The sequence below is a fragment of the Sorex fumeus genome, unplaced genomic scaffold (assembly GCF_029834395.1).
Source record: "Sorex fumeus unplaced genomic scaffold, SorFum_2.1 ptg000007l, whole genome shotgun sequence".
In the NCBI taxonomy this organism is placed as follows: domain Eukaryota; kingdom Metazoa; phylum Chordata; class Mammalia; order Eulipotyphla; family Soricidae; genus Sorex; species Sorex fumeus.
This window is the reverse complement of record NW_026606064.1, coordinates 10,539,151-10,563,801: the sequence shown is the minus strand read 5'-3', so window position 1 is coordinate 10,563,801 and position 24,651 is coordinate 10,539,151. Positions and strand designations below refer to the sequence as shown.

The window sequence follows — 24,651 nt, the reverse complement described above, 5'->3', positions numbered from 1 at the left end:
AGAAGGATCCCGGAGCAGAAGGCAGATGCCACGCGGCTCCTTCTTGGTGGTTAATAGGCTTCCCCTTGGCTACATGAGGCCTCCGTACAACAGTGAGTATCGCGAGAGTGTGACAAAGAGAGAGTCCAGTGAGCCGAGCTTTAGTCTTGCACACAGCTGACCCGGGTTCAATCCCCTTACCACATACGCGCCCTGCCTTTCTCAAGCCCGCCAGGGGTGACCCCTGAGCACAGAGCCAGGAGTAAGCTCTGAGCACTGCAGGATGTGGCCCAGAAAATGAACAAAACACCCCAACAAGCAAAAAAAAAAAATAAGATAGTCTGGGTTGGGGGTGGGAGTGGACCCCCATGCTATGCAATACCCCACCTTTCCTCACAATTGCCCTGCCCTGAGTCTGGCTTGCAAAGCGGCTCCCCTCCCTCCCTCCCCCTCTCCCTCCTCCTGAGACTGCTCAGGGCTGGCTCAGTCCAGTGTGGATAGAACTGGCTAAGCCACAGGAAGGCTCCAGGCACCTGTCCTGGTTCATAGTAGGTGCTCAGCCAACGCAGGCCGAAGCAGAGTCTCGTCAGGTCCAGGCTCGAGGCTGGTGCTCAGCCAGACCAGCTGTTTCACTTGAGATGTTGGAACCAGAGCGGAATAGGATGGGGCTTGCACGTGGGCGTCCTGGGTTTGATTCCCAGCACTGCTCAGTTCCCCCATCACTACAGGGAGTGACACCCCCCCCCCCCGCCCCTCCCAGCAGGTGTACAGCCTCCAGGTGTAACCTTCACTGACTGTTTGCCCTGATCTTTTACTTGAGGAGACCCCACCCCCAACACCAGAACCCAGCAACTTTTTTTTTCTTTTTGAGTCACACCCGGCGATGCACAGGGGTTACTCCTGGCTCTGCACTCAGGAATTATCCCTGGCGGTGCTCAGGGGACCATATAGGATTCTGGGAATTGAACCCAGGTCGACCACGTGCAAGGCAAACGCCCTATCCACTGTGCTATCACTCCAGCCCCACCCAGCACCCTCAGAGGTGGACCCTGGCCCATCCGCGGGGGTCTTTCCTGACTGTTAACCCCAAGAGTGTCTGGGGTTGAGGGTTTCAGAGACAGCTGAGATGACTCAGGGGTGGAGCACTGGCCTGGAGTGTAGGACACTGGGTTCCTCTCCCACCCTGCACGGTTCCAAGAGCATCAGGACCAACCCCTGAGCACTGCCACGTGTGACTCCTAAGGGAAAGACTTCTGGGACTGGAGCAATAGCACAGCGGGTAGGGTGTTTGCCTTGCCTGCGGCCAACCTGGGTTCGATTCCCAGCATACCATATGGTCCCCTGAGCACTGCCAGGAGTAATTCCTGAGTGCATGAGCAAGGAGTAACCCCTGAGCATTGCCAGGTGTGGCCCTGGTCCTCCTGTTGTTCATCGATTTGCTCGAGCGGGCCCAGTAACGTCTCCATCGTGAGACTTGTAGTTACTGTGTTTGGCATATTGAATACATCACGGGTAGCTCGCCAGGCTTTGCCATGTGTGTGAGATACCCTCAGTAGCTTGCCAGGCTCTCCAAGAGGGGGAGGAATTGAACCCAGCTCGGCCGGGTCGGCTGCGCACAAGACAAACGTCCTACTGCTGTGCTATCACTCCAGCCCCCAAAAGCAAAAAAGATAATGGAAAGACTTCAGAGGTCACCCTGCCATGAACATGCCCGTGGGGCCTACGGACCTGCCCCCAGTGCCATGGCAGAGTTCTAGAAGCAATTACATGCTCCAGTGAGCCCACATGCCTGGTGGTTCCGGGGGAGTGTCTCTCCTCATCATGGGGAGAGCTGAGGTTGGCAGGAGCTCGGGGCTACCTTAAAATCCTCCGCCCCACCTGCGCACAGTGCCAGAGAGAGCCCCCCCTCAACCAGCACCCCTCTTCCAGGGCTTTCCCCAACCTCCACCCTCTAATTCCTGCCAGTGCCAGAACCAACATGTTTTTCCAGCAAGGCCTTGCAGTTAACACAAGTGTGAAATTTCTTTGAAGTTTTGGGTTTTGTCTTAAAATGAAAGCACTTTTTTGGGGGGCGAGGGGGCGGGGAGATTCATACCTGCCTAGGCACTCAGGAATTACTCCTGGTGGTGCTCAGAGGACCCTCTGGGATACCAGGGATCAAACCCAAGTGCTCTGCTCCCTGTGCTGTTGCTCCAGTCCCTTAAAATGACAGATCTGGATGTTCTGCTCCACCATGATATTTTTGGTTGGGGCTGGAATCTAAAAATAGTGCTTCCAATTGCTCCCACCCGGAAATAACAAACATGCTCCCCAGGAAGGTGATGGGCTGTCTGGGGTGGCTGTGAGCAGCCCTGCTCCCTGCCTGGATGTGGGGCCCCAAGGAGGGGGATCAGGGCTTCTAAGCGGAGATTTAGCCGCCTGTTGCTCGGCGCATGTCAGCAGAGAGTGACAGGCCGGAGAGGTCAAGGGGAGAGGATAGCACCAGCCGTGGGGGAGGGGGGTCTGTCTCATGTGGCCCTTCACTTGCTTTATTTTTTGAAAAAAACATTTTTTAAGATTTTTTTATTGAATCACTGTGAGATAGACCCTTACAGAGCTGTTCATGATCAGGTTCAGCCATACAGTGTTCCACCACCCATCCCTCCCCTCACCCGAGTCCCCAGTTTCCCTCCCATCACCCCCTCTATGGCAGGGACTTCGCTCCCCTTTTGGACCACGCTATTGTGGCGGTAGTTCTGCAGGTGTCCGGCAGAGGGCAGCAAAGCGCCAGCCCCCACTGCGCCAGGCGCCCTTTTCTGGTTGGTTTCTGGGCACGTACGGGAATGACGCTCAGCCCACGCAGACTCCAACGCCCAGAGTGAGATTCTCTCTCCTATCTCCATAGCTTTAATGTTGGTCGAAGCAATGCATCATTCTCACACGGTCAACGTGCGCTCTGAGTCGGTAACCAAACGCTGCGGTGCTCTCTGCGGCTCGGCTCACCGGCGCCCCCTGCCGGCGGCCCTCGCACGGTCGCTTCTGCTGTTGCGCTTCCGCTTCGGCTGTTGCTGCTTCCAACACACGCTTTAGAGAAAACGAAGATTTTATTTACTGCAAGCTTCCCCCAGCTCCCAACACCACACATACGCACACACACAAACACATAAACACACGCACACACGCATTCACACACTCACACACAAACACATAAACACACACATTCACACACACAAACACACACACACATAAACACACACACATATACACAACTACACACACATGAGCGGGTGCGCATACAAACACGCACACTCAGCACATACACACAAACATGCACAAATACAAACACATGAGCGTGTGCACATAAACATGCACACTCAGCACATACACGCAAACATGCACAAATACACACACATGAGCGTGCGCACACATTCACACACACTCACACACACTCACATACAAATACACACTCAACACACACAAACACACAAATACACACACATGATCATGAGCACATGCACTCACACACAAACACACACACTCCACACACAAACATATACACAAATGCACCCATGAGTGTGTGCACACACTCACACACACAAACACACATACTAAACACACACTCACATACACAAATACACACATATGAGTGCGTGCACACACACACAAAAAACAGACACACACTCAGCATAAACACACACACAAACACACACTCACATGCAAACACACAGACTCACAAACACTCTCACACATTCACACAAACACACACACACATATACACCCCTCATGACCTTTGATGAGATCAACACTGGATACTTACTTGCCGCCTTAGCCTGCCACTGCACTGGCATCTCTCTTACTCTTGGCTTCTGTGCTCAGGAATCGCTCCAGAAGGCGCTTGAGTGACCGTATGGGGTGCCAGGAATTGAACCTGAATCAGCCACAAGCAACGCAAGTGCCCTCCCTGCTGTACTCTCCTGCCCCATGAATGCAGCGTCCTCCTGACGGCTAGGGGTATCCACCCACCACCATTTCTGGCCAACACGGTCTTTTCCTAGCCCAGGCGGAACCGTGGACTTGGGCCCCTGGAAACTGACCAGGTCAGTGCGTCCTTCATCTCCTATAAAGCCAGTGGCCAGCTTGGAACGTGGAGTACTGGACAGCAGGCTCCGTTCAGGCTGCTCCAGAGAACATACTGGCAGCTGAGTTTCTTCCCCAGGAAATGCAGAGCCATTCAGCAACCCGTCCCTCCCCAGCACTGAGTGCGGGGCCGGTGCCCAGCTGGGGTGTTCTCCAGTCAGGTTTGTCACCGCTGAGGAAGCGTCTGTGCCCTGCTCAACTGAACAAGGCACTTCTCACATTGGTGCCTGCTGAGAAACGCCCACAGACACAGCCATGGGCTCGTTTATTAGTTGATGCTAGAAACACTGGCGGGGAGGAGTGTTTGGTCCAGGGCTCAGGGCTCCTTTCCAACTATGCTCAAAGATCACTCCTGACAGTGCTCGGTGTGGGGGAGCCAGAACCCCACGTGGTAATGGGACTCAAACTGGGCTGGAGCACAGGCCAGGCGAGCGCCCGGGGCGAGCTGTGTGTCACAGCACTCTAGGAAGGTGCGGGACCCTCCCTCACAAGCACCGGAGCAGAGGAGATGTGCAAACCTCTGGTGAGACCTTGTGCGAGCTATCACTCTCTCCCGCAGCCTCAAGGCAATGACTCTCCTAAGACTCTCCACAAACACGTGTGTGGGATGAGAGGGCTTCGAAACTACTGTAGCACTGTTCTCCCATTGTTCATCGATTTGCTCAAGCGGGCACCAGTAACATCTCCGTTGTGAGACTTGTTACCGTTTTTGGCATATCGAATACATCACAGGGAGCTTGCCAGGCTCTGCCGTGTAGGCGAGATACTCTCAGTAGCTTGCCGCGCTCTCTGAGAGGGACAGAGGAATCGAACCCAGGTCAGCTGCGTGAAAGGCAAACACCCTATCCACTGTGCTATCACTCCAGCCCGCAATGCTACTAATGTGTGGAGATGGCCATTCCGCGGAGATGGCCCAGTGGGTAGAGCGCTCGGCTTCCATTCCCACCCCCCACCCAGCACTGCTGGAAGTGAGCACAGAACCAGGAGTGAGCTGGGCGTGGTCCAACCGTCCCCACTCCCCCTTCGATCCCGATCACGATCATCCTGTTGTTCACCGATTGCCTTGAGCAGGCACCAGTAACATCTCCTTCGTCCTAGCCCTGAGATTTTAAAAAGTGCCATATTCAAGGCTCTTTCAGGGTTAGGAGAATGAAACCCATCATTATTACTGGTATTTGGCATATTGGGTATGCCACAGGGAGTTTGCCAGACTCTGCCGTGTGGGCAGGATATTTTCGGTAGCCTGCTGGGTTCTCCAAAGTAAAAATGAGATAATAAGATGTCGCGTGGCCACGAATGCGGCCGCATGCTTCCGGGAACTGGGTTTTATAGTCTCTGGGTTTTGGCCGTTGATGGGAACCACCTGGCACCGGCAGCAACTGATGGGTGTAACGCCTACCTACTGGAAGATGGGGCATCTGGGTGGAGAAGGCCCAGTTCCGATCCGAGCAGGCTTGGAAATTTCAGCCCCGGGACCCACATGCCTGGGTTCCTCTACCGGTTCCTTCATGCATGAGGCTTGTCCGGATGTGTGGAAAGTGGTCTCAGCATGGCTGTGGCTGGTTCTGGAGGTCTTTGGCTGCCAGGGCTCTGCTCAGGGAGGGGAGGGAAACTCAACCCGCCCCCCCGCAAGGGGCCCTGGTGAGGACAGCCAGGCGCGGGGGCAGGAGACTCTGCCCCTTCGAAGTGCCTATAAATAAAGGATGCAAACAGCAACCACAGCCTGGGGTGTGAGCCCTGGTCAGTACCCCACCCGGCCATGTGTGAGACCCGCAGCCACCGGTGGGTGTGACCCAGGGGTTTGATCCCTGGCACTGCAGACAGATGGTCCCCTAAGCACTGCCAGGAGCGATCCCTGAGAGGGAGCTGGGAATAACCCCTGAAAAGCAGCGGGTGTTCAGCCCAAACAAACATGCAGGATCTATTTTGATAAAAAGCTGTGAAGAGAGAAGACAGGGTTAAAGGCTTTTTTTATTTGTATATTTAAGGTTCCAGGGATCAAACCCTGGGGTCTCACACATAAGCCAGGCGCTCTACCACTGGCTCACGTCCCTGACCCTGGGTTTTAAATATTTTATTATTTTTGTCTTCGTCTTTATTATTCTCTCCTGCTTTATTTAGGTTTAATTTGCTGTTGTTTTTCCAGTTTGTTGAGCTGGAACTGTAGAATAATTTCTTTTCCATGTCTTTGTCTAGTAATTGCATTTAAGGCTATAAATATTTTTAGGTACCTCTCAGAACTTTTTGTTATCCGTTCCCTCATAACGTTTTCTAAATGCTGTGATTTAAGAAAAAAAACAATAGGTCAATGGGCTAATTAGCAGTATGCTGTTTTATTTCCAAACATTTGGAGATTTTCTAACTATCTCTTTGTATCAATTTCTAATTTCATTCCACTCCAATAGACAGCACAGACTGTGTAATTTCAGTCCTTTAAATGTTTTTATTAATTGCTCTGTGAGACATCAGATAGTTTATTTTCACAAATGTTCCACAGGCGTTTAAGAATAATATTCTGCAGTTAACACGTATGGTCTCTATGTGTTAACTAGGTCATGTTGGTTAATTATGTTATTTATTCCCTTTCTAAAAACTGGTTTGCTGGCTTGTTCTCTCATTGCAAAATGTGATAAAATCTACGACTGACTTTGAACTTTCCATTTCTTCTAAAAGATGTAAATTTTTGCTTTGCAGATTTGAAGTTTTGCAAGTGGGAGCATTTGAATTTTAGACAGTTACTACTTCTTTTTCTGGCTTTACGTCCATCTTAGCTGAGAATATAGTAACCCACACCAGCTTTTTCTTAACAATTTTATAGTCTTTGTGTGTGTGTGTGTGTGTGTGTGTGTATGTGTGTGTGTTTGTTTTCTGTCTGTCTGTCTTTGGAGGGGACATAACATATACTCAGGGTCTTAAAAACACAAGGCAAGTGTTCTGTCACTGGGCCACTCCCTAGACCCAATGCGGTTGAATTGTTGGTTGCTGGAAAATTAAATTCACAATTAGAAAGCCGGAGCATTAGTACTGCCAGTAGGGTGCTTGCATGCGGCAGCTGATCTAGATTCGATCCCTGGTATCCCAGATCACTGTCACTGTCACTGTTCCCGTTATTCATCGATTTGCTCAAGCGGGCCCAGTAACATCTCCATTGGAGACTTTGTTGTTACTGTGTTTGGCATATCGAGCACGTCACGGGGAGCTTGCCAGGCTCTGCCGTGCGGGCGAGATACTCTCGGTAGCTTGCCGGGCTCTCCGAGAGGGGCTGAGGAATCGAACTCGGGTCAGCCATGTTGGCTGCGTGCAAGGCAAACGCCCTACCGCTGTGCAGATGTTCCCCCAAATTCCATCAGGAGTAATTCCTGAGCACAGAGCCACGAGTAAGCCCTGAGCACCTCTGAGTGTGGTTCAAAAAAAAAAAAGGAAAGAAAAGAAAATCAATTCTCAAATATCAGTTGCATGTTATTCCCTACTTTCTGCACCCCTTGTCTCTGTTGCATATCTCTCCTGTCTGGGACAGCCATGTGTAACCTCCAATAGGGGGCCGCCGAGTGCCCCTCCTGTAGGGGGCAGCCGTCCCTCAAATGTAGTCCCTACAATTGACAGGCAACGCGTTTTTCTGTTTTGTTCGGCCCCTCCCTGATGTTTTTCCATTGTGTTCTTCAAGGGTTTTGTGTGGTTTCTGCAGCTCGGTGGATGGAACCCAGGGCCTCACCTGTGTGTAAAGCACAAGTTTTATTGCTGAGTTGCACGCAGCTGCGATCTTCAGTGTGAATGTTTCTACTGAGTTCACAGATTGATTGTTTCATGTGTCCAGTTTTCCAATCTATTGCCAGATCCACCCAAGTTCTTCAATTCTGATATATTACATGTATATTATATATAATATGTATTTTATGTTATTAGATTATGTATCAATATATTATTAATAGATCACTAGATTATATATTATGAATTCTATATTACATATAATTTGTTATCTATTGTTAAATAATCATGATATATGATATTTATTTAATTAGGGGGGAGGGGGGCCAGATAGATAGTACAGTAGGTAGGGCATTGACCTTACACCAACCAAGATGGGTTTGATCCCCAGCATCCCATATAGTTCCCCCGAGCACCGCCAACAGTGATTCCTGAGTGCAGAACCAGGAGTAACCCCTGGGCATCATCCTGGCTCCGGGCAGTGGAGAGGGGTCACTCCTGATGATGCTGGGGGATGGAAAAGCCGTCATCCACACACAAGGCCAGTGCCTGAACACCTGTACTATCTCTCTAGGTCCTACAAGTCCTCTCAAGTGGTCATTAGGTTTAAGGACTATTCAGTGTTCTCATGGAACTCTCCATCTTTCTTCCTCTCTTGCTCATCCTTTCCTCCTTTTTGCCCAGAAATCATAGTTATTGTTGGGTGCTTCTGCTCACTCCAGTGTCTGTCCCGTTTTTAAATACGGCACCATTATTTTATTTTATTAAAATGTTGTTGTTGTTGTTGTTGTTTGGGGGCCACATACAGCAGTGCTAAGAGCTTTTTACTGACTCTGTGCTCAGGGATCACTCCTGGAAGTGTTCGGGGGGATCTTGGGAGGTGACGAGGATTGAATCTGCGTGGGCCACATGCAAGGCGAATGCCCTACCTGTTGTACTCTCTTTCTGGCCCCTCACTTAAAATTTGTTTAGCTCATCACCACTCTCTCCTGCCTTCCTAAGTGCAGACCTAGGAGTAACCCCTGAGCATTGCCAGGTGCACAAAAACAACAAAAACTAATGCCTCACCTTCCATTTTCTTTTTAACTCACTCCAGTCCTCCTCAGTAACCCTTGAGCATTGCCAGGTATTTTTTTTTTAATTTTTATTAGTGAAATACCATGAGGTACAGTTGTAGACTTACAAATTTTTGTGCTTGGGTTTCAATTATACAATGATCAAGTACCCATCCCACCACCAGTGCCCATTTCCCACCACCACGGATCCCAGTATCCCTCCCAACCCTCATCCCCCCCCCACGCCCCCCCCCCCTCCCACTCTGCCTCTGTGGCAGGGCATTCCCTTTTGTTCTCTTTCCCCTTTTGGGTGCTGTGGTTTGCAAAAGAGGCATTGAGTGGCAATCATGTTCGGTCTATAGTCTACTTTGAGCATGCTTCTCCCATCCTGGGAGGATCCTCCCAATTCCCTTTATTTGGTGCTCCCTTCTCTATCTGAGCTGCCTTTTCCCCTAGCATGTGTGGCTGGCTTTCAAGCCGTAGAGTAAACTTCCTGGTACTTATCTCGGCTATTCTTGGGTGTTAGTCTCCGATTTTGTTACTTTATGTTCCCCAGATGAAGAGCATTGCCAAGTATTATCCAACAACCATCCCCTACACACACACACACACACACACACACACACACACACACACAATTCCTGGTGACTTGAACCCATACTGAAACCAGACCGGGATATTTCTTCAGTTGCATGAACTAACACATTTTCCTTTTTTCTCCAACTCATTTTCATTATATTTCTGAGAGTGGACAATGGAACTCAGACCCGAGGTAAAAGTCTCTCTCTCTCTCTCTCTCTCTCTCTCTTTCTCTCTCACTCCAACCAGTGATCTCAACAGGACTAAAGTATAAACTAAACACAGATCCCCACAGAGCATAGCGCTGAGGTGATAAGCACAGTAGCTAAGAAGTCCCCTGGGAACCAGTACTTCCAGCACTTCCACACAAAACAGGTGGTCTCGGCACACCACACCTCAGAGGTCTCTGTTGGCACAGAGGACTTGCTAAGTCAAGTGGATCTTTGGCCCCCAAGCCCTCCACAACCACCAACATTGATTAAGATGGAACCCCACCTAAGCTACAAAAATGTGATATATTGTTGGCTATGATCGTCGCTGGGCTGGAGCAACAGCACAGCGGGTAGGGCGTTTGCCTTGCATGCAGCCAACATGGCCAACCCGAGTTCAATTCCTTCGCCCTTCTCAGAGAGCCCAGCAAGCTACTGAGAGTATCTCGCCCGCACGGCAGAGCCTGGCAAGCTACCCGTGATGTACTCGATATGCTAAACACAGTAACAACAAGTCTCATGATGGAGACGTTACTGGGCCCGCTCGAGCAAATCGATGAACAACGGGAGGACCGTGATACTGTGATGATCATTGGTGGGCTGGAGTATTAGCACAGCGGGTAGGGCGTTTGCCTTGCATGCAGCCAACATGGCCGACCCGAGTTCAATTCCTCCGCCCTTCTCGAAGAGCCCGGCAAGCTACCGAGAGTACAAGCTACCGAGAGTATCTCGCCCGCACGGCAGAGCCTGGCAAGCTCCCCGTGACGTATTCGATATGCCAAACACAGTAACAACAAAGTCTCACAATGGAGGCCTTACTGGGCCCGCTCAAGCAAAAATCGATGAACAACAGGAGGACAGTGCTACTACTTCTATGATTGTGGCTAACACTTCTGGGCTAAAATACATCAAACTAAGTTATTCCTTTAATATATCACTACAGTCAACTTGGTGCTATTACAGAGTTTTGTGAGTAGGCTTTTGCGACCTGGGAAAAAGGTGTTAGTCGCAACAGTGATTTGTCTGAGGTTGTTCCCTGCTGCAACTAGCTCATGAATCTCAGAGGTCAGAAGGAAGACTTGAAAGTCTTCTTCTGTTTCCTGCATTAACTCTACTTCAGCAGAGATTGCTTTGGCCCGATGAGTCCCATTCATGGTGCCCCCACCAACTCATGACCTGAGTTCCTGCAACTGCCATTACATTGTGAGAGGCCATGCTGGCATGGGGCACAGATATTTAGTTCTTGTGCATTGGAATAAGAGGTTTGTGGTGCTCTCAGCTCTTGTGGAGTTCCATGCAGAGTGCACCCTGCTTCTCCTCATGGCTCAGAAGGGGGACACTCCTCAGACACTTAAGGGAAGCCAGAAAGAGTGACGTGTCCCCACGGGCCTCCTTCAAGGGTTCATCCACCCAGACGGTGTGTGAATGACTTTCTTTCTCTCTCACCACTCATAAGCTGCCAGAAGTCCCTGAAACCGAGGAGGTGATGGCATGATAACATAAATCTGGGGCTGGAGAGGTCATCCAGGAGGAAGGGCACTTGCCTTGCAAGCAGCCAATCCAGGTTTGACCCCCAGAACTGATGATGGCTCCCTGAGCACAGAGCCAGGAGTAAGCCTTGGAGGACACAGCTGAGCACCTGCCCCTCCCCCCCCGCAAAAACCAACCAACCAACCGACCAAACAAACAAACGAAAAACCAGCTAAATCAATAAGTAAATAAAACCCAAGTCCTTCAGAGCTGAGCAGACACCGGCAGAAAGTTTGTAGTTCACCTCAAACACACCCACCCCTTCATGCGCCCCCACCTCTAGCGCCCCCCCCCCCGCCCTTGCCCACACATGCTGAGCATTTCGATGTGACATTGGCGTCTTACAGGAAGGAGAACCCAGGGAGAGCTCAAAGAAAGGACTGTTGCTTATGCTCTGCATGTGAGAGAGCCCCAGATTCCTTCCTTAGAACCACGGGAGCAATGCATGAGCTCTGTGCCAGGAGTAACTCTTGAGTATTTGTTGGTGGGCGGGGTGGTGGTGGCTAGAAATTGTAGTACTATAGCATTGTCCTCCCGTGGTTCATCGATTTGCTTGAGCGGGCACCAGTAGTGTCTCTTGTGAGACTTATTGTTACTGTTTTCGGCATATTGAATACACCACAGGTAGCTTGCCAGGCTCTGCTGCAGGCAGGATATTCTCAATAGCTTGCTGGACTCTCCGAGAGGGACGGGAGTGGCCAGAAACAAAAGAGGAAAAGATATTTCTAATCATTCCTTAACTGGAGGGGCCAGCCGGGGATACTACAGGGGTTGGGGTCATGGCTAGGGGTTTGTGATTCCTGGGGAGCTGGAGAATTGCTTGACTGTGAAGCACAGAATAGCAATGATGAGCTGACCCAGGGGCTCTGATCTCTCTCTCTTTTTTTAATTTTTATTAGTGAAATACCATGAGGTACAGTTGTAGACTTTCAAATTTTTGTGCTTGGGTTTCAATTGTACAATGATCAAATACCCATCCCTCCACCAGTGCCCATTTTCCACCACCACGGATCTCAGTATCCCTCCCATCCCCCATCCCCACCATCCCACCCTGGGTCTGTGGCAGGGCATTCCCTTTTGTTCTCTTTCTCCTTTTGGGTGCTGTGGTTTGCAAAAGAGGCACTGAGTGGCAATCGTGTTTGGTCTATAGTCTACTTTGAGCATGCTTCTCCCATCCTGGGAGGATCCTCCCAATTCCCTTTATTTGGTGCTCCCTTCTCTATCTGAGCTCCCTTTCCCCCTAGCATGTGTGGTTGGCCTCCAAGCCATGGAGCAAACCTCCTGGTACTAATCCAGGGGCTCTGATCTTAACCATCGGCAGCAGCTGAGAGAGGAATCCCCTGGTCTTCAGCCAGGCCCTTCTTCCTTCCAAGCGAGGGCTCCCTCAGCTGTTGGGCGAGTGGGCAGGAGAACAGGACCGTGCCCGGTTTCACACATGGCTCAGGTCCCCTTAGCAACACTTCCAAACGCAGATTTATTTGAACGCTTTCTTGCCGTGAAGAAGGGGATCATCTTTAATACGAGGCAGAGAGAACCAGGCTGAGTCATGAGGATTAGAGGTGGGAATGCAGGAATGAGGGGCAAGCAAGTGCCAAAAGTGTTGGCAATGGGGGGGGGGGGGGCGGGATTTGGCGCCGAGCTTCCTGGCAGGCTGTGTGAAAAGGGAAACTTGATCATCTCCAGAGCTCTTCTTAGTACCAGAGGCGTGCCAGGTCCTCCCGGGACACGCTGTGGGTTTTCAGTGTGTTTTTTTCCCAGGTAGTAAATTCTGAATGAAGTTTCTCCCTGGAGCCTTTTGGAGGGGTCATTAAGTAAAGCAATAAACAATGTCCTTGTTTTATGAAAAACGCAAGAGTGCATCCAAGGTGCATTTACTTTGCTGCTCGGAACACGTAGGCTTTGCTTGGGAATTGTTTGTCGTTGATGGTGAAGGTGTCCTGATGGTTTTTCCTTGCAGAGTTGGAGCCTCTTTTTTTTCTTTTTTTTGGGGGGGGTGTCATACCTGGCTATGCAGAGTGGTTATTCCTGGCTCTGCACTCAGAAATTCTCCTGGCGATGCCCAGGGGACCATGTGGGATGCTTGGAATCGAACCCAGGTCGGCTGTGTGCAAGGCAAACGCCCTACCCGCTGTTCTATCACTCCAGTCCCAGAGTTGGAGCCTCTTTTTATTTTTTTTTACTTTTATTTATTTATTTATTTTTTTGCTTTTTGGGTCATGCCCGACGATACTCAGGGGTTACTCCTGGCTCATGCACTCAGGAATTACTCCTGGCGGTGCTCGGGGGACCATATGGGATGCTGGGAATCGAACCTGGGTTGGCCATGTTGGGTGCGTGCAAGGCAAACGCCCTACCGGCTGTGCTATCGCTCTAGCCCCTGGAGCCTCTTTTAACCGAACGCATCTCTTAACCTCCTGGAACCTGGAGGGAAACTGTTGTGTGCTTTTGGCTGGGTGGACTCTGAAAAACTTTATCTCACTCCACCATGTTCTTCTGCTTGGCTCCTGTGTTCTACATAGGCAGGGGAGAAATCAGGGTTAAAAATATTTGACCCATGGTGCTGGAGCAACAGTATAGCGGGTAGGTACTTGCCTTGCACACAGCCAACCTGAGTTTGATCCCTGACTTCCCATATAGTGCCCCAAGCACCACCAGGAGGTGATTCCTGAGCACAGAGCCAGGAGTAACCCCTGAGAATCGCCGGTGTGGCTCCAAAAATTTGACCCAGGAGGCTAGAGTGATAGTATAGCAGGTACTTACTTGTCTTACACATGACCTGGCTCAGGTTCAATCCCTGGCACCCTATATATCCCCTGAGCACTGCTAGGAGTTACCTGTGAACACATCTGGGTGCACACCCTCCCCAAAACAGAAAGACCACCATTGGCCTGAAAAGCTGCAGTCTGGAAAAGGACAATAAACCAGAAATGTCTGAGTCTGACTTGAAGCTTCAGGCTGAACAGAACTACGGTTCTATTATTGTTAGTTGTAGCTAAGATTAAGTTTCTCAATATCTCTCTCTCTCTCTCTCTTTCTCTCTCTCTCTCTCTCTCTCTCTCTCTCTCTCTCTTTCTTTTTGGGTCATGCCCGGCATTGCACAGGGGTTATTCCTGGCTCATGTACTCAGGAATTACTCCTGGCGGTGCTGGGGGACCATATGGGATGCTGGGAATTGAACCTGGGTCAGCTGCGTGCAAGGCAAACGCCCTACCCGCTGTGCTATCACTCCAGCCCTCTCCATCTCTCTCTCTCTCTCTCTCTCTCTCTCTCTCTCTCTCTCTCTCTCTGCTTTTTGGGCCACACCCATCGAGTACCTCCTGGCTCTGCACTCAGGAATTACTCCTGGCGGTGCTTGGGGGACCATATGGGATGCCAGGGATCGAACCCAGGTCGCCCGCCTGCAAGACAAACGCCCTACCTGCTGTGCTATCACTCCGGCCCTCTCAATCTCTCTGAGCTTGGTTTCCTCATCTATAAAACTCATGATAATGAGGGGCTGGGAGGTGACTCAAAGGGCTAGCATGTGTGCCCTACCTGAGCAAGCCCAAGTTCCATTTCCTGGCCTCCTGAGCACCTCTGGGGAGCCCCACCCCCAGTAATGTCTGCCTTGGATTACTATTAATATTAGCGGTAATACTGGCCAGAGGCGGGTTCCACCTCCCGCTTATTGCTATGCTAACTCAGTGCCCCAAGGGAAGCTCTGACAGCCTCCTCCCTCCTGGGAGGGAGTGTGTCTGGGTCTGGCTCTGTACCCTCTGCCCCAGAGCCCGTGGCTTCCCTTGTAAGATGCTCCAGCAGTTCTCAACGCCTTGCTTCAGATCCTTCCTGAGGCTCAACCCTGATACCATAGCGGGGCGGCAGCGGTGAAGCCAGACTGAGGAATCTGGGGGCCCGTCTCCCTGTGCCATGAAGACTGGGGAAAGGGGAACAGGGGTGGGGGAATCTCATTTCCTGTACCCCAGTTTCTGAAGGTGCTGCCGCCTCTGAACCTCCATCCACATTCCCAACACCATGCGGTCCCCCTTCATGCCCCGGGAGCTCCTAGGCGCCCTTCATGCAGCTGGGGAGTCTACGGTCCACTCACAGAGATGAGCTGAGGCCCCCACTGGCCACCTGAAGTCAGACAGGGCTCTCTGGGCCGAGGGACGGAAACTGAAAACCAGAACCATCCAGAGATATGCCCATCTTGCCAGCTGCCAGTTCCTGCTGAGATGGCGGCACCCGTGAAAACTGTCCATCTCCTCTCCAATACACAGTACCCCCTGAGTTTCATTTATTTGTTTGTTTGTTTGGGGGCCACACCCAGTGATGCTCAAGGATTGCTTACTTTTGGTTCTGCTCTCAGGAATTACTCTGGGTGGTGCTCTGGGACTCTGTGGGATGTCAGGGATGGAACCTGGGTGTGTCCCAGGCAATGGTCTGCCAGCTGTAGTATCTCTCCAACCCCTCACCCCCTCACCGGACCTCTCTGGCCTCACCCTTGCTCCAGTCACAGCTGACTGGCCGCTGAACCTGGCTCCTTCTTGTGCCGAGTCCTACACCGGCTCTCAGCTGTGCTGCTTGGAGCTGCCACATTCCCATCTCTCCAGCAGAAAGCACCCTCTGGGAAGGACCAGCTCTGAGGAGCCTGGAAGTCCCCTAGACTCCCCCAGCCCAGAGCAGACACCCCCCCACCCCCCAAGGGCTTAGACAGCTGCAGGGGGCAGGATGAGTGATGGTATCCTGGGCTGGGAGCGGATGGAGCTCAGGCTGAGAGTAACCAGAGCTACCCCTCCCCCACTCTCACAGCTCCTCCCTGAGGCCACCTGCTGGGATTTCTGAGTGACCCCCTGACACACAGGGCCACAGGCTCCGAGAGTGAAAGCCACTTACTCAAGATCACGCAGCAAGTTAACAAAACCAGGATGCCAAGAAGCCCTGCTGGGGGGCAGGGGTGGGGGCGCAAGCCTGGGGGAAGGGGGGCTGTGACCACAGTGCCCCTCTCTGCAAGCCTCCGCACTGACTCGGAAGAGACACCAGCTGGGCTGCGGTGACCTCCCTGGGTGGTACCTACTGCCTGTGCCAGCTCTTGCGGGGCGTTTTAGGGGGGCTGGCAAGGGTCCCCCACAGGGCAGCGCTGGCTCAGACGTCCAGGAATGGGAGCTCTGGCAGTCTTGGGAGTAGGGGTGGGTGAGTTATGGCTCTGGGAGATCTTGCCTTTGGGCCAGGGATCGTCAGAAGTGCAGGTTTGGGGAACACCATCCCACAGGCGCCCTGGGTCCCTGCAGACCCCGTCCAGATTCTAGGAGTCCGGGGAAGCCGTTGCCCTTCTACGCGCCTTGTCTTCCTCCCTGCCTTTCGGGAGCTCTGGGATGTGGATTCCCATTTCACAGATGGAAAAACTGAAGGACAACGCAAGCGAGCGCCGCTTCCACTCCGCTTCTAAGCCTGCCCGACACCAGCCCGCCGGGTTCTCCGGGTCTCGGCTCCCCCCTGGATCCTTTGCCACAGTCCGCGCGGTTCGCTGTTCACGCCATGCAGCCTTTTGGGCAAGGTTGACCTCTTCAAAGAAACCTCCAGACCCCACCCGACCCCCCAGTTTCCAATGGGACGCCTCCGTTCTGCAGCCCGAGTCCGCATCTCCAAGCTGCTGGGCATCCAAAGGGTTAAGCGATCAGGGGTGCGGGGCGGAGCCCCCAAAGGGTTAAAAATATAAACGCAGTCCTTGCCCCTGACTATTGGGTTCCAAACGTGCAACTCCAGGGCCAGGACCCACCTGGAAGACCCCCCCCTTTCCCCACCCCCCTATGGAAGGACTTCTTGAAATTGTGCAACTTTTAATTCTGACCCCCAAAAAGGGAAAAGAGAAAAAGAAAAAAAGAAGCGTCCCAGTTCTAAAGTTCTTTTAACCTCTTCGTTTTTTTCCCCCCTTATTTCCACCCCCCATTAATTTATTTATTTTCTCCATTTCTCCGCGGGGCTGGGTTCCGAGACGCAGCCCGGTGCTCTCGGGCGGGCGGCGGAGGCTAGGTGACCCCCCTGCAGGTGGGGCGCGGGGCGGGGGCCGCGGGGAGTTCTCCGCCGGGCCGGGTGGGGATGCGGCTGCAGAGTCCCGGCTCCGGCCCCTGAATTGGGGGGTCCGCGTCTGCCCCAAACGCCGCTTTCTTCCGTTTTCCATGTCATTTCCTGTACTAATAAGATGGTGGTCAAAGCAGGGGAGGAGAGCAGCAGCGAGTCGCCGCCGCCGCCGCCGCCGCGCCGAGGCTGGCGCTGAAACTTTGCCTCGCCCGGGCCCAGCGCGCCCGCAGCGCGGCCGCTCCCGCCGCGGGGGCCGCCAGCCGGGGCCGCGCCGCCTCCGCCGAGCCGCCCGCCGGGCCGCCTGCGCCCGCGCCCGCGCCCCGCGGCTGCCGCAGCGTTCCCGGGAAGGTGAGTCAGCCCCGGTAGCCAATGTGGCCATTGCAAATGGCTTCGGAGAGCGCCCGGCACTCGGCCAGCGAGCGCGGGGGGCGGCCGGGCCGGGGGCTGCGGGCGGCGGCGGGGGGCGCCGCGCAGCCGCGGGTGGGTGGGGGGGCTCGGCGCGGCCGCAGCCCCCGCGGGGCTGGTTCCGGGCCCGGCGGTGGGGGGAGGCGCTGGCCCCGGGCCCGAGGTGGGCTCCGCGGCGGCAGGTAGCAGCGGCGGCCGCCCGGGCTGCGGGACTGGGGCCCCCCTGCGCCTCCTTCCTCCCGGCTCGCGGCGCGCTCGCCTTGTTACAATGTAGCCTTTTCTCGGCGCCGGCGTCCCGCCCGCTGACGGACGTGGCCGCCCACCAATGGACTGTCGGCTCTGCTCGCCGCCGACGTCCCGCCCGCTGACGGACGTGGCCGCCGACCAATGGGAGCGGGCACTGGGCCCCAGCGTTGGGAATGAGAACGCGGAGACTCGGGTGGGGCGGGGCGTGCTGGGGGGCTCGCGGGGACGCTGGCCTAGTTCTGCGGGCCGCTTTCGGCTTGGTTCCTGCCAGCTGATGGGCTGGGGCAGCACCTTTGCGGTGCTGGGGTCTTTTTCCCCCGTATGCGCCCCTTCCCACCCCCCCTAGCCCTCTATGTGGCTGAGTCAGATGCTGCGTTTTTTTGATCTATTGGAAATCTGAGTTGCGGGCGAGACTCAGGGAGATCTCTCCCGAGTGATGCCCGCATCCCTCAGGTATTTCTTAGTGCAGAAACTCAGCGGCCAGTGACCTTTCTCCGGTCAAGGCCAGCACGCCCTGGCTAGCTGCAAGCTGAGATGACAGACGTTTTGGTCCGTGGACGGTGATGCCGGTGGTTGAAAAGTTGCTGGTTTCTTGAGTCAGGTTGGGTGGAGGGGGTTAGACCTCAGGTGACGCACGGACCCGGAAGCTAAATATTGAACCTCTTTTGAGGTTTATGGTATATCGTTTCCAGTGGCGGTAAAGAGAGACTCACCCGCCCTTTGTGCGCGAGCCCCGCCGCCCCAGAAAATTAATAAGATCGCTCTAATGCCTGGAAACTTGGGGGGGGTGTCAATGCTGGGTAACAGAATTTTCCATAGTGCCTCATGCCCCTGGGACCCAAGCTTGCCTTTGTCCCCATTGCCCGGGTGAGGAAAAGGCTGGGGAGTGGGGGTGTAGGTGTGTAGGGCAGAGAGAGAGAGAGAGAGAGAGAGAGAGAGAGAGAGAGAGAGAGAGAGAGAGAGAGAACAGTGGGTAGGGCACTTGCCTTGCGCATGACTGACCCTCATTCAATCCCATATGGTACCTGAGCCCAGCAGGAATGATTCCCTTTCAGAGAGCCAGGAATAAACTGAGTATGGCTGGGTTGTCTCCCCAAAAGAGGAGTTCTGGGTGGGCATAGGCTTCCCACAGATCACCACCCTCCCCCCATTCGCCAATGAGGGCTCATGCCTTTAGTATAACAAAAGAGAATTTCCCCCCATTGGAATCCTTCCCTGCAGAAACACTTCGGCTTTGAACTTGGCACAGTTACCTTTGACCCCTCTGAATCTTGCTTCTCTGTCCTTCCCATGAAACCCATACAGCCTGTCTGGCAGGGCAGGTGTGAGATTAAATAGCTGGAAAGGTGTAGGTCAGAGTATAACAGCCGTGTCGTGAAGGGCGCTCCAGAGGAGAGACAGCTCCGTGGGCTGGCTGAGTGCACACTTTGCATGAAGGAGACCCAGGTTCGATCCCCGACACTGCATGGTCTACTGAGTACCCCCAGGAGTGACCCCTGAGCACCACCAGCTGTGGCCCCAACACCCCTGGGGGGGCGGATTATGTCCCAGGCATAATTTAAAAAAAAAACGCTCTCTCTGAAGCACCAGAATGGGCAGATTGCCCCTAACCCAGTCAGTCCCATCCCAAACTGGCCCCTAAGTAGATAACAACTGGGGCAGAGGCAAGCTCTCCTTCCTGGTGACAAGCTCATTGACCCGAGTGACATTTCTCACATCTTCTGGAATTGGTATGTTTCAGTTCTTCAATGTCATGTAAGTTTTGGGGTTAGTTATGTGCAGTGAGGAGATGAGAAGTGGTCTCCTCCAGAAGGGAACCTACGTTGGTTCCCTGGGGACAGCACCTGGGGAGATTGAGGAGGACAGGTGAGAATCTGTGGTGAACCCCTGCACGGCACAGACCTCACGTCTCACCAGCCCCACAAGGTGGTTGCCTGGTGTTACCCAGGTCCCCATGCTCTGTCTGGCATGGAGAATGATCCCTGCCATCCAGTTTCCTGGGCAGCTGTGGCACGAGGCTGGAGCGAGGAATTGCTCTTTCCGGGAAAGGAGACAAAGTCTTAAACTTGACCCAGGTCTTTCAGACACGTTGCTCTTCCCTCACAGTAAAGAATTTCAGGCAAATGGGGCAGGAGCGATAGGACAGCGGATAGAGCATTGCGCGAGGCTGACCCAGGTTGGATCCCTGGCATCCCATATGGTCCACAGAGCGAGCCCTGCTAGGAGTGATCCCTGAGCACAGAGCCAGGAGTCAGCCCTGAGCACCACTAGATGTGGCCAAAAAAGAAGAAGACTTTCAGAAGGAGACAAGTAGGGAAGCAAATGAGTTTTATTATGAATGAGGAAGGAAGGAGAGAGAATAATACATTTCAGGGAGAGAACACAGGCTTCCCCAGAGGGCGGACTCAGAATACACATCTGAGGTGAAGATGCAGGCACTCTCCCCCACACCAGGGGCAAGCATCCCGCTTGCCTTTGCAGAGCTGATTTATTTATTTTTTTGCTTTTTTTTGGGGGGGGTCACACCAGGCGATGCACAGGGGTTACTCCTGGCTCTGCACTCAGGAATTACTCCTGGCGATGCTCAGGGGACCATATGGGATGCTGGGAATCGAACCTGGGTTGGCCGCATTCAAGGCAAATGCCCTACCTGCTGTGCTATCGCTCCAGCCCTGCAGAACTGATTTTAATTCCAAACTGCCCACACCCCACGTGGGACTTTCTTTGGAATCAAGAGTCTGTTGCTCTGGTGTTGTTCAAGAGGAAGAACGGGAAACTTTTGGTGATGCACCTTCAAGTCCTTATCACAACCCTTTGTTCCTGTGGGAACTTCTCTCTGGCTGCGGGTGTATGTGTGTGTGTGTGTGTGGTGGGGGGTTTGTGGGTGTGCCCAACCTTCCGGGGCCTGCAGTGGCGCCAGTTAGAGTCTTATCAGGTCCCACTTCCTGAGTCCACAGTGTGGAACTGGCCCATGATGCTTTTTGGCTACCTTAAAGCTAGTGACAGAGTAACTTCTTTCAATCCCATCTTGGTTTTATGACTTCCTGAGAACTCCCTGCCAACCTTCCCCTCCCAGCCCCCCCCCCCCGCCCCCCGCCCAACCCCATCTGCCCGCCCCGCTCATAAACCTTCCATGGGCAGTCTCTTCTCTTCTGGATTCACTTGGGGGAAACGGGTGTCCCCTGGTTGTCCCTGGCTGTAGAGCACCGGCAAGTCCCAGGCAGCAGAGATCGCTGGGCGAGGAGGAGGCAGGCGGCAGGCCTGTTTGTTCAGCTGCTTCCCTGGCCAATTCACAGTCACGAGGGATGCCCAGGGACCGAGCCTACCCCCTCACCATTCTCCTCAAATCCTCTGGGCTCTGATGGCAGCCAAGGTCACCACCATCCCTCGGAGCCTGAGAACTTTCTAAATGGATCCTACACGCTTCTCTCCAGCCTCTGCTCTCCAGCCTTGTAGCAAAACGGCTGCTGTTTCTTCCCAGGATGCCAGCGAGAGCTGGAGTGTTGCCCTCCTCTGCTTGCCGGCCTGAGCTTCCCAGTCGGGAAGACCATGTCAAGCTTTTTTAAAACACTGAAGTCTTGGGGTCGGGATGATAGTACAGTGAGTAGAGTGCTTGCCTGGCCCACGGCTGGCTGGGTTCAATTGAGTCCTGGAACCCCATATGGTCCCCGAGTGCAGAGCCAGGAGTGAACCCTGAGCATCCCTAGGTGTGGTCCAAAGCAAAAGCAAAAACACTGACCTCTTCCCTGGACCTTTAGAGTCAAGAATCAGCTTAAGGGCTTTTATGATTTTGTTTTTCTGGTGGTGGAGAGGGGGTTAGTCCTGGCTCTGTACTCAAGAATTTACTCTTGGTGGTGCTCTGGGCACTGTCTCAGGCACTGGGGATAGAACCCATGTCAGCTACGTGCAAGGCAAGCGCCCTGTGCACAGCACTCTCTGACCCAAGAACCAACTTGTTAGAGTGACCAAGCAGCCATGGAGAGTGGTCCCTGCCCTTGGCTTCCCCTCCCACTTTGCCCCCGGTCTCAGGCTTCGAGTGCTCTCTGCGTCCATCGTGGTCACCCGCCCGGACAACAGGGTCAGCTGCTGTGTCATAATGGAATTAAGGCCATCAGGGCGTGGTGGGCAGAAGGGTGTCTGGTGGTCCTCAGCACACTCCTTGTGTTCCAGGTCCTCCAGCACATGGCGGGGGGAGGAAGGCCTCAGGGTCTCAGCTGTACCTACTGTGTGGACAGTGAGTTGTGAGCTGTGGCCTCACATGTCACTTCTGGGCTAGAGCCTCCATTCATCACCCTCCTGAGGGGTCTTTTTCTTGGTGTAGCCAGGGACAGCTGGGTTCCTGCCTCACTCCCTGAGTGGAGCCCCCTGATGGCCCAGGCTGGACATGCAGCATGAGTGACCGCTAAACCAGGGTGGTTTGAAACCTCCCAGGTTGGGAGTTGCTACTCTACTGTGATGCAGCTTGGTGTGACTGAGACAGGTGCCAGAAGAATCTTCCGGAGACAAGTATGTGTATACACACACACATACACATGCATGCACACACAAATACATGCATGTGCACACGCACACACATGTGCTCACACATGCACACAGCACACACATGCACACATTCATACATACACACACATACTTGATCACACACACCCAGAAAGACTCATCCCCAGAAACTGGGGTGACCTTTCTGAGCCACAAATCACTCACCCCCTGGGGAACTTCCACTCTCCTAGGAGAAAGAGGCAGATCCCCAAGCTGCCCTCAGGACCCCTTGGGGACCCTAGCGTGCACCCCTCTCTGTTGTCACATTCCCTCCCTGCCTCTGGTGCCCTGTGCTCTGCTTAGGTATGCCTCTCATCCTGCTTTTGCCTTCTGCTCCCAGTTTCCACATCACCTCTTCCAGAAAGCCCTCCCTGGTTAGATGGGACCTGCCCTCCCCGTTCTAGCCTCTCAGAGACCCCCAAGTGCTCTCATTCCTCTCACTGTTTGGGCTCTCACTGCACCATTGGGCCTGATGTCAGTGAGGGCAGGACTTGGCCTGGCTGTGCAGGGAGCCAGGCCACGCAGCTTTGGGTGAGCTCTGAATACTGAGAGGGGACCCTGCTGCCCTGCAGGGCCAGAGGCCAAGGTCCCCTGGATGGCGGGCTCAGGCATGGTGGCCAGAGAGCCTGGCCTTTAGGCTGCAGAAGCTGGGCGGCTGGTGCTGACAGGTGACCAGGAGCATGACCCACGGGATCTGAGAAGAAGCCCAGGGGGCCAGAGGGTGCGATTCAACAGACCCAGGAGATGTCACTGGGCAGGCGAGGAGAGTGCTGTCTTTTGTTTATGTGGGGGGAGCCAAACCCTGCGGTTCTCAGGGCGTCTTCCTGCTGCACTCAGGAATTACCCCTGGCGGGCGCAGGGCACCATATGGGGTGCTGGGGATCAAACCTGGGTTGGCTGCCTGCAAGGTAAACACTCAACCCGCTGTAATTGTCTCTCCATCTCAGAGTTTGTGCGTCTATCTGGTGGATGGCACGTGGTCCAGGGAGGCTATGTTCCTGCCCCACATTTGTGGGAGGGTTATTCAGGACCCCACAGGGCACAGCCCTGGACCCTCAGCCCAAAACAGAGGCCTCCACAGAGAATCTTAGCTCCACTGCACCCAAGGGGGAGTGGGGGCTGCCAGGGGTGGGGTTGGGGTCCAAGATCCCACACTGGGGTGCCCAGTAGTGGGTCCTCGGCAGTCTTGTGTCCTCCCCAGATGCCCCGGGATAGAGGGCAGAGAAGGCCTGTGGCTGTGCCACACGGAGGGGGGACATGCCCCATGAGGGACGCGTTACTGGTAGGTAACACCCCACTTCCCATCGGGATGGGGGTGTGGGTGTTTCTGGCCCAGAGTGCCTCCCCGGCCCTGTGGGGGCCTCTGAACCCCGTGTTCTCAGAGCGGGGCCAGGGAGGACCTTTCCCTGAAGCTGGCTGCAGGGCCGCACCGGAAAAAATCAGCCGTGCAGAAAGACAGAGAAAAAAAAAAAAACAATGAAGAAAAAAGAAAAATGTGCTGTTATTTTTAAGAAGCCTGTTTCCTATTGCAGATTCTATCTGGGTTGGGGAGGCGGCAACGGCCGGGGCAGCCGTGCTCACTCACTCGCTCGCTTACGGGGGCGGCTGCTGGGGTGGGGGGCAGCTGGAGGGAAGTGGGGAGGGGGGCTCCTTCTGTTCATAGTCTGTGCATACAGGCCACCCCTGGACTAGGCAATACTGGACTCGGGGTGCAGTGCACAACTCCAGCCTCGGTGGCTGAGGAACTCAGAGGAGTAGCACCACGGGAGAGGCTTGGGGAGATGCCAGTGGTGGTCTCTGAGTTAGGGTGGGCTTCCTGGAGGAGGAACCCTTCCCGGTGGGTTTGGAAGGTTGTGTAGGCGCCAGAGCAGAAAGATGGGGAGGCATTCAGTTTGGGGTAATAAGGCAGGGGCATAGGGAAGGATTTGAGAGGGAGAGAAAGAGAGAGAGAGAGAGAGAGAGAGAGAGAGAGAGAGAGTGAGTCTGTGTGTGTGTGTGTGTGTGTGTGTGTGTGTGTGTGTGTGTTCAGTAAGACAATAGGAGGTGAAGTTCAGAAGAGAATGAAGATGAGCAAGGGACGAGATGACAGTCGAGTCCTTCTTGGGCCTCAGGGGCCTCCCCCAGAACACTGACCACTTCTGTCCAGGGCAGGGCCCTCCTTCTCAGCACCCACCCAAAGACCCTGGGTCTTGGGCACTCTCCTCCTGGTGCCGCACCCCTGCTTCATCCAT

At 53.8% G+C, this 24,651-nt stretch overlaps 1 protein-coding gene across 2 annotated transcripts in view; it reads left to right on the top strand.

Moving 5' to 3' along the window:
* The first annotated feature begins 17,221 nt into the window (after nt 1-17,221).
* PRDM11 (PR/SET domain 11) overlaps nt 17,222-24,651 on the top strand; it is a 95,765-nt gene continuing 88,335 nt past the window's right edge. For both annotated transcript variants that reach the window (XM_056138311.1, XM_056138333.1), the window contains exon 1: nt 17,222-17,578. The gene's annotated coding sequence lies outside the window, so the exon portion shown is untranslated. The remainder of the gene's footprint in view (nt 17,579-24,651) is intronic.